This window comes from Gordionus sp. m RMFG-2023, chromosome 5, assembly GCF_954871325.1.
Source record: "Gordionus sp. m RMFG-2023 chromosome 5, tfGorSpeb1-WG-v2, whole genome shotgun sequence".
NCBI classification, from domain to species: domain Eukaryota; kingdom Metazoa; phylum Nematomorpha; class Gordioida; order Chordodea; family Parachordodidae; genus Gordionus; species Gordionus sp. m RMFG-2023.
The window spans coordinates 31664206-31674950 of record NC_088779.1 but is presented as its reverse complement, the minus strand read 5'-3'; positions in this window follow the sequence as shown (position 1 = coordinate 31674950).

The window sequence follows — 10745 nt, the reverse complement described above, 5'->3', positions numbered from 1 at the left end:
TGCCTAAATATCAATCGATGGTTAAAAAAAATGTTGCCCAGATGCTAATATTTTCCATATAATCTTCCATTTTTTTTAAATTATAAAAATCATGTATTGTGGCATAATGGAAGTATTCAGAATCCAACCTCGTAACCAGGTGGGGGGGGGGAAATCCTACCTAATAGCCCCCCCCCCTTCTTTTAGCAAAATTCTGGATGGGCGTGTGCCAATCGATTTGTTAAATTTCAAATTTTGAGGTGAACTAAATAATCTTAATAAAACCAAATAGATTATTTTAAATTCAATTTGATAATTTATATATGTCAGATAGGGGGATCCATGGCGATTCAGAATATTTATGAATATTTGACAATTTTGCCTTAAATCTTATTTCAGGTCATGTGAGTATTATTATTTTCAAATTCCAGAAGTGCTTAGTAACAACTTTTAAATTGAAAATTTACGTACCTGCATGGATTCCCTTAACCCAATACGAGTTATGAAATCATTCACATATTTATTATAAAAATTATTATTAAAGATTATATTATTTCGTGAATACTTTTTTACTTTGAGATTTTTTTTAATATAAATAAATGTAACGAAAAAGGAACTTAATATTTTAGTTTTATATTTAAGAAAGAAAGAAATAAAGAAATAAGGAAAGAAAAGAAAGGAAGAAAGAAAGAAGGAAGGAAAGAAAGAAACACATATAAAAATTATTATAAGTTAATTACTCGCATTTTGACCTCTAACAAAGAAAATTTATTTATAATCAATATTGCATTTGTTATGTACATGAATAGAAAAATTATATTTAATTTAAACTTAGAGCCAAAATGGCCATCATCTTGTGACGATGCTTAAATCAGAATTAATTTAGTATAATTTTAGTCAGTAAGACTTTGTCATTGTTTTAATGATACATTTCATTGACGAATAATATATAAACTTTAGCCATTTTACAAATTAGCTTATAACAATCTAGCTTATAGGCTCAGCTAGTAGTGCTGTATAACGGCCTGATTTGAATCGATTTCTAAAAAACGGCCCGATTAAGAATTTATAATATTATGTAAGCCTGGAGATGCTCATAGAAGGCAAAAAGGATTGGACCATCTATTTGCAAAATCTCTAAGCCTACATAATATTATTTAGGCTAAAATCTTAATAGGGCCGTGTACAACTCTATTAGCTAGTTAACATAGCATATATTTCCAAATTTGTAAATATAAACCTTTTTATTTTTTTTAAAGAATCTTGTTTTCCCCCTATTTCTGCCTACATTTTTATATTCTTTCAACTTATTTTAGATTTTTATCTTTCAAAGCTTAATTTTTTTCTCTCATTTTTGTTACTTTCAAATCCCTCCCTTCCCCATTTTAAAGCATTCTCTTCCGCTTACCTTTATATTTTCCATCTATTTTCTAAAATTTGGCATTTTTACATTTTGGCTGTATATTCATTCAATTATGTATAATGTGTGGTTGATAAAATTTAAAATTTAGCACAATATTCCTAATAAAATATTTCTACTAAACTCTAATAATAGTTGATCAGATTTGTTATATTTAAAAAAATTAAAATTATATCGTAGCATGACTTAAGAGTATCATATTACATTAGCGATGAGATTTTAGTGAATCATGTAAAAAATATTACGATATAGTTTACGTAGCTCATGCAATATCTGACTTACATAGTTTTTCTATATAATTTATATTAAAATAAAATTTCGAAACAACAAAATGTATCGAAATATTTATACATTCCAAAATAATGCTGATCATCAAACTAGCTTATCTTCAACCAAAGCGATAGTCTAAATTGATCAATTCTTCCAAATTACTCTCGAAAACAATGCTAATAAATCACGCTATGCTAGTATACCTTAACGCTCAAGCTTATTAAAATTTGGCGCCTTTTTTGTGATTCGCTGATAATGTTACCCTTTTCCACGAAAGATTTTGCGTCATTTCAAGTATATTAACCACTATTCTTAATTAATATTGGCCCAATCACGTTAGTTGTTAATTGTTTTTATTTAAATATATTTTCTTAACGTCCATTTAATGAGCTAGATTATTATAAACAATTTCTTTGTCACTCAAAAACATGATGGCTTTGCTTATTTCCTTGTGTCGAATGATTTATTGAATTGTATGAAGCATTAAAATAATACTTTCTTTCATTTAACAATCCACCAATTACGACGCTCTCGCCCTCGCAGAATCCCGAAATATTGTCAAGTACAGTTCCATAGACCCTTCTTTCTTATTTATACCCATCGCCTGCTCCATTCTTACCACCTTAGGTAGCAAAACTCAAAGGTTTTTTTAAAGAATTGGGCAAATGGATTCGTGAAAAAAACCGATCAAAGGAATTCCTCTTCTTACCGACAAAGACTTTCTTACCGCCATAATTCGCTCTAACTATCTAAGTTTTATGTCTTCCATCGAATAACCTTCCATGTCTATGCCTACTCTCTCCCCTACTTATTCCTAGCTTTCTTTTTTTTTTATCCCTTATCCGTTTCCGTAAACTCTATTTTTATAGTTTTCCCCTTTATTAATTTTATCTTAGAAAAGATTAATTATATGCTATTACATTTTGTTAACATATTATATAAGCTTAACCTATGATAGGAAAAAAAGAAGAAAAAATTGTTAAATGAAAGAAAGTATTATTTTAAAGTTTCATACAATTCAATAAATCATTTGACACAAGGAAATAAGCAAAGCCATCATGTTTTTGAGTGACAAAGAAATTGTTTATAATAATCTAGCTCATTAAATGGACGTTAAGAAAATATATTTAAATAAAAATGAACAATTAACAACTAACGTGATTGGGCCATTATTAATTAAGAATAGTGGTTAATATACTTGAAATGACGCAAAATCTTTCGTGGAAAAGGGTAACATTATCAGCGAATCACAAAAAAGGCGCCAAATTTTAATAAGCTTGAGCGTTAAGGTATACTAGCATAGCGTGATTTATTAGCATTGTTTTCGAGAGTAATTTGGAAGAATTGATCAATTTAGACTATCGCTTTGGTTGAAGATAAGCTAGTTTGATGATCAGCATTATTTTGGAATGTATAAATATTTCGATACATTTTGTTGTTTCGAAATTTTATTTTAATATAAATTATATAGAAAAACTATGTAAGTCAGATATTGCATGAGCTACGTAAACTATATCGTAATATTTTTTACATGATTCACTAAAATCTCATCGCTAATGTAATATGATACTCTTAAGTCATGCTACGATATAATTTTAATTTTTTTAAATATAACAAATCTGATCAACTATTATTAGAGTTTAGTAGAAATATTTTATTAGGAATATTGTGCTAAATTTTAAATTTTATCAACCACACATTATACATAATTGAATGAATATACAGCCAAAATGTAAAAATGCCAAATTTTAGAAAATAGATGGAAAATATAAAGGTAAGCGGAAGAGAATGCTTTAAAATGGGGAAGGGAGGGATTTAAAAGTAACGAAAATGAGAGAAAAAAATTAAGCTTTGAAAGATAAAAATCTAAAATAAGTTGAAAGAATATAAAAATGTAGGCAGAAATAGGGGGAAAACAAGATTCTTTAAAAAAAAATAAAAAGGTTTATATTTACAAATTTGGAAATATATGCTATGTTAACTAGCTAATAGAGTTGTACACCGCCCTATTAAGATTTTAGCCTAAATAATATTATGTAGGCTTAGAGATTTTGCAAATAGATGGTCCAATCCTTTTTGCCTTCTATGAGCATCTCCAGGCTTACATAATATTATAAATTCTTAATCGGGCCGTTTTTTAGAAATCGATTCAAATCAGGCCGTTTTACAGCACTATTAGCTGAGCCTATAAGCTAGATTGTTATAAGCTAATTTGTAAAATGGCTAAAGTTTATATATTATGCGTCAATGAAATGTATCATTAAAACAATGACAAAGTCTTACTGACTAAAATTAACTAAATTAATTCTGATTTAAGCATCGTCACAAGATGATGGCCATTTTGGCTCTAAGTTTAAATTAAATATAATTTTTCTATTCATGTACATAACAAATGCAATATTGATTATAAATAAATTTTCTTTGTTAGAGGTCAAAATGCGAGTAATTAACTTATAATAATTTTTTATATGTGTTTCTTTCTTTCCTTCCTTCTTTCTTTCTTCCTTTCTTTTCTTTCCTTATTTCTTTATTTCTTTCTTTCTTAAATATAAAACTAAAATATTAAGTTCCTTTTTCGTTACATTTATTTATATTAAAAAAAATCTCAAAGTAAAAAAGTATTCACGAAATAATATAATCTTTAATAATAATTTTTATAATAAATATGTGAATGATTTCATAACTCGTATTGGGTTAAGGGAATCCATGCAGGTACGTAAATTTTTAATTTAAAATCTGTTACTAAGCACTTCTGGAATTTGAAAATAATAATACTCACATGACCTGAAATAAGATTTAAGGCAAAATTGTCAAATATTCATAAATATTCTGAATCGCCATGGACCCCCCTATCTGACATATATAAATTATCAAATTGAATTTAAAATAATCTATTTGGTTTTATTAAGATTATTTAGTTCACCTCAAAATTTGAAATTTAACAAATCGATTGGCACACGCCCATCCAGAATTTTGCTAAAAGAAGGGGGGGGGGGCTATTAGGTAGGATTCTCCCCCCCCCCCACCTGGTTACGAGGTTGGATTCTGAATACTTCCATTATGCCACAATACATGATTTTTATAATTTAAAAAAAATGGAAGATTATATGGAAAATATTAGCATCTGGGCAACATTTTTTTTAACCATCGATTGATATTTAGGCACATTGGAATAGCATTTTTTAAACAGATCGTTTGGGAGGGGAAAAACATTAAACAAAAAATTAATACAATGACTGGTGCCACACAACCCTGGTTCCATCCCCTCGGGGACCAATTGTTTTTCTGATGCGATTAAGGTTAGTTTAAATGGTTAGGCAGATTAGGATAATAATAATTATACAATATTCTTTAGTAAATTGCCTTATGTTAACCTATTTAATCATTACCCAACAAATTATCATACAATAAATTATTTGGAATCTAACAATCTAAATTTTAAATTCATTGAAACCATGGCATTCCAACAAAATTTTTTTTTAAAAAAAATATCCCTAATTTGATTTTTATGAAGTTTTTAATATGTCAACTTTAATGTTCATGAGTATTAATGAATCTTCAATATCAGAGTGGAATTAAGAATCCATATATAAAATAATGGGATGAAATCTTTTTCAAAAAAATACAATCCAAAGAAAAGGAAGATATGAAGGATTATGGAAAAATTTATTAATCCATTTATATATTTTCTTAATTTGTAAAGATATTGGTGGTATTAAGTTACATTGTTTTTAAAATATATAAAGAATTTATTCACATTTGTAATAATTTTATATATATATCCTTTTTTGATAATAGATAAAAATTTTAGTCCTTTCCCCCACCAAATCTTTAGGCAATATACCTCTGTTTGTTCCCTATCTAGAGGGTGGAGGGGGTAGGCATAAATCTTAAGAATAATGCCTTATATTGCATTGATATATCATAATATAAACTGATCCAATATTTTTTTGGTCAAAATATCAATATCAACATCAATTGTTGATATTGATATAACCCTACTTTGTACTGGTTACAGTTACACCTTAATCTTGATACATTCTATAAAGCTCAGAAGAAAAATTCTTTTTTAAAAAGAAAAAAATATTAACTAAATATTAAAACTCATTTAAAAATATTTATTTTTATCATTTTATTCATGTCAACAAGATATTAATTTTTTTTTTTTTGTTAAAGTAATTGTTTTATTTTGCGAAAAAATAATGTTAATGCTTTAAATATAAATACTATGTTAAAATGTAAGTTAAATACAAGATATTAATATCAAAAAAATCAAAAATATAGTAATTTTATTTATAAAATTATTTTTGAAATAATTATTGCTTTTGTAGTTTGCCCTTCAGTTTTTCTTCTTCCATCTGAATATTCCTCTTTTAATTGCTTTTCTCATCGCCGATTCTGTGATTAGGGTTTGGTTCTTTTGTTGACTTCCATCTGAATATCCCTCTCTTGTTCTTAATTGCTCTTCTCATCGCCGATTCTGTGAATAGGGGGTAGCAGTCATTGAGAATATGAAGCTGAGGTAATTGGATTTTATTATATTGAGGCCTAATCTTTGGCGTAGGTAGTAACCCTCGTTGGGATCTTCGGTCCTAGTAGAGATCCGTTTCCCCAGCTCTTTAAAGAAGGCCAGGGCATGAGAGCCGAACGACGTTAGAGTCGTGGCGATTAGTGGTAGGAATGTGTAATTGGCCGGAAGCGATGGCGAATACTTAGCGAGTTTATTCGTCTCGGTTAATTATTCTCTTATTTTATTACAATATTTTATTATTTTTCAAATATTTAAATGTTTTTCTCATCGCCGATTCTGTGATTAGGGTTTGGTTCTTTTGTTGACTTCCATCTGAATATCCCTCTCTTGTTCTTAATTGCTTTTCTCATCGCCAATTCTGTGATTAGGGGGTATCAGTCATTGAGAATATGAAGCTGAGGTAATTGGATTTTATTATATTGAGGGCTAATCTTTGGCGTAGGTAGTAACCCTCGTTGGGATCTTCGGTTCTAATAGAGATCCGTTTCCCCAGCTCTTTAAAGAAGGCAAGGGCGTGAAAGCCGAACGATGTTAGAGTCGGGGCGATTAGTTTTAGGAATGTGTAATTGGCCGGAAGCGATGGCGAATACTTAGCGAGTTTATTCGTCTCGGCGTCTACTAGAGCATCTCTATTTATATTGGAAGGGGCAAGGGGATCGATGCATGAGAAATCCCAGGTTAGAAATTCCCCTCTCTTCCAAGGGATCATGGTAGAGCCATCGGGACGCTTACCATCAGAATTGTAGAGTCCAGTAGGTTCGAGGGTTGATGGGATACCGGCAGATTTTAGGGCCCTGGCAATAGTATCATTGCATTTTGAATGTCTAATGAATCTGCCTCTACAGCGCTTGCAGTGTAAAGAGTGACGGCCTTTGGAGTTGACCGGCGTTTGACAAAGGATGCAGTGATGGGTATTACCATATCACAATTAAGTCTTAGACCGATGGCGTGACGTAGCTCATCATTGCTTAGGAGCTGGTCAAGGTTTCGCGATGGAAAAGCTTCGAGAAATTCATACCCGCTGTCTGCGGAAATGGAGAAGAGTAGAGAATGGTCCTCGGGTTGGCTCCTCGATTTAAGGTATGCAACGGAGTTGCCAACTATAGGCTTATCCCAGTCCTTCTGCAGTGTCGATGAGGGAGGATCGACTAATGAAAGAGATTTCCATAGATCAATTGCCTGGGGAAGTAAAGGGTCAGGATTTTTTGTGAGTGCGTGTATGATGGGCTCGCAGGACAGGCGAGAGGATATAAACGCACTAACAGAGAGTAGGGAAGGCGATCGTATGCCAATGCCGCCGGATTTGGTTGGCAAGGTAGCTTGTAGCCAAGATAGGTCTCCGAATTTGAGATTGAGTATATCCTCTTTGAGGTGTTTAATCTCTAGCTCGTGTGCAGCGAGGTTGACGTCGTATTGGACGATACGTGACGATCGGAGTGTATATAGAATTTTTGGGATTAGGAGGTAGTTCTTTAATAGAAAGAACGCTTGGTGGGCTGGCAGGCGAGATAGTGTACCGCGCATAAGGGATATATCTAGTAGAGTGTCGGCGAAGAACTTGACAAAGGACTCGTCTTTACCCACCGGAGATCCGAGATGTGTTAAGAAGTTCAATGGTGTATGATTGAAAATAGGATCATAGTTAAGGTCGATGATTCCAAGAGGACAATATACGCTCTTGTCTTGATTGATTCGCAGTCCCAAACTGCTCTCGCTGGATTTTATTATTTCGACCGCCTTCATAACTTCGCTGGGTGAGCCGCCTAGTATACCATCGTCGATATACCAGTTATGAAGGTTTAGTTTACACTGGTCATTTATGCTTTGTATTAGGCTATTAATGCCCAGACAGAATAAGAAGGAGCCTAGAGGGTCACCTTGTTGTATTCCACTACTAGAAGGAATCAATCTATCTCCAAATTGAAGATACGATGGACTAGCATAACAATCGAAGATGAACTGCGAGTGTTCTGGGTAAAGAGTAAGGATGGGATTAAGAAACGCTGTACGTTTTAGAGAGTTAAAAGCGTTTGAAAAATCTATCTTAATTAGGATATCGTCACTGGGGTCTGTTTGTAGATACATTCTGGTCATGTGTAGGGATACCTCGCATCCCCCTTTTACGTTGACTCCTAATTGATTAGGGCACAGGTGATTAGATACTGTGAACAATATTCTGCTCACTACTAGCTTTGAGGTTAATCGGCGCCAAGTGGTTCCAATAGCGATAGGGCGAATATCTTTATTAAGTTTATGGAGGGCGATGAGTTTAGCTCCATAAAGGAGTGGAATAATGGCGGGTGGTAAGCCTCCAGCAAGCATACGGTTGATGAGTTGAGTAATTTTTTCCAAAACGTCGCATTGTTGTGTGATGTAAGGTGCGGTTAGATCCTGTAGGAATATTGGGCGAAACTCATCAACCCCCGGTGAAGAATCGCGCTTGAAGGAGAGAATAGCCTTTCTAACCTCGCTTGAGGTAAAAGTGGTTGCAATTAGAGGAGCTTCGCGGTAAGACGGTATTTCGTCCTTAAGATCGTGTGGGTGGTGTTTTAGGAGAAGAGCTTGACAAGTTGTTTGATCGTAGGGAGCTAACTTATTGTCAGATGTTGCCAGTCGTATGGCGGATTTAACATTCAGGTTATCCAGCTTTTTAGATATAAGCTTGGCCTTGGTAAGTAGGTCATTTTTGTGATTTTTATTTTTATCAGTGTCATCACCTTTAGAAGATGTGGAAAAGTGATTGATGGGTAAGGGGTAGATAGTAGCATCCTTGATTTGCTGTGTCAGAGATTTTTTGCTGGCAGGATCAGGATCTTGCAAGGTAGTAAAGGCAAATGACAGGGGGTTTAGCCAGTGTTTTATGGAAGAATAATTATTTATCAAGGAAGTCAAGTTCTTTGAGAGGTGTTTGGCAACTTGAAGTCTTGCTCCCTTAGGTATTCGTGAAATCACAAATGGTTTTGGTGTGACTAAAAATATTTCTACATCTGTGGAGTCGGTTGGATTGAAAGTGAGAGCATTTTCGGCGGTTGAGGTGGGGACTATTGGGCTAGTAGGCACATCAGTCAACGTGGGAATGGTAACTATAGGTTGTGCGAGGGCAAGGGCAGAAAAGGCATTTAGGGTTCGAGGGATAGCTGGTGATAAGATGTGAAGCCCAGATTGAGGACATTTTATCTTCTGGTTTCGATGAGATGGCAATAGCCCCAATTTGGTTACTTTAACGAGTTTATTACATAAAGGGCAGTTAGATTTGGTAGAAGCTGTGCTGAGGTCTGGTAAGCTCATGAATTAAATTTTTTTTTATCAGTTTAAGAGTGAAAATGTTGGATATTATTTTTATCTTCAAATATGGGTTTCTTGTGGGTTGGTATATTAAGGAAGTTTAATGAGTTATTTTTTTTGATTTTTGATAAGATTTATTCAATATTTGAGGTTTGATTATGGAAGATGATTTACTCATGGTATAATTATGTACAAGTGATCATATAGAAATCCCACTTTCAATATCATTTTCTGGATAAATATTTGGTGAAATATTATTAACTGAATAAAATGTTTGGCAATTTTTGATGAAATTTATTTAATATAGGAGGTTTGATTATGGAAGATGATTTATTCATAGTATAGTTATGTGCAAGTGATCAAATTTGACAATCAACTCTTATAAACGTTATCTAATAATTTAATTCATTTTTTAAAAAATAGTAGAATAAAAATTTGAAAAAAATGACATTAACTAAATATATAAAAATTTAATAACGATTTCGAATGTCCAAAACTTTCGCCTTCATTAAAAATTATATCCTTTAAACTTTTCATTTATGCATCTATAGTCAATGTAATATAATTATGTAATAAATTATCGAATTCTTTTATTTCGTAAAATCCTAATCATCATTTATTTTCAAATAAATCTCAAATTATATTATAATAATAAAATAAACATTTTATAAAAAATAACTAAAACAACAATTTAATACACATCATTTATCCTCAGTCGGTTCCGATCGTATCCTTTTGGGGTATCGATCTTGACTTGTTTCTACCACCCACTCCTTTGAATTCATTTCATCGTTGTTTTTTATTACCTCCTTTTTGTTTGCTAACTCTTCGGTTTTGTCTTTTACTTCAGTGTTCTCTCTTCTAATTCGTATACTTCAATTAATATATTTTCAGTTCTTTTCCTTAATTGGTCCGTATGACGTAAAATCGTATTTACCCGCTATACTTACTTCATAACGTTGTGATCGGAGTATGTTAATAATGGCTTCTTCCCATTTTTTTTTTTTATTATTGTAAAGGCGCAACCAAATTTTTTCATTTATCTGGAATTTTGTTTGTAGTATTCTAACTTCTCCTTTTTGTTCCCCCGTTCGAATATTTGATCTAACCTCTAGGTTTAAATTTTAGTAGTATTTTCAGCGGAACTTTGTTTAGTTTCTGTCCCTGGTGTATTCCTGTAATTGTAGAGAAATATAGCTAGACTAGTTTCTAAATCCCTATCGTTTCTTTTATTCATACTCTGTTTAAAAGTTCGAACTT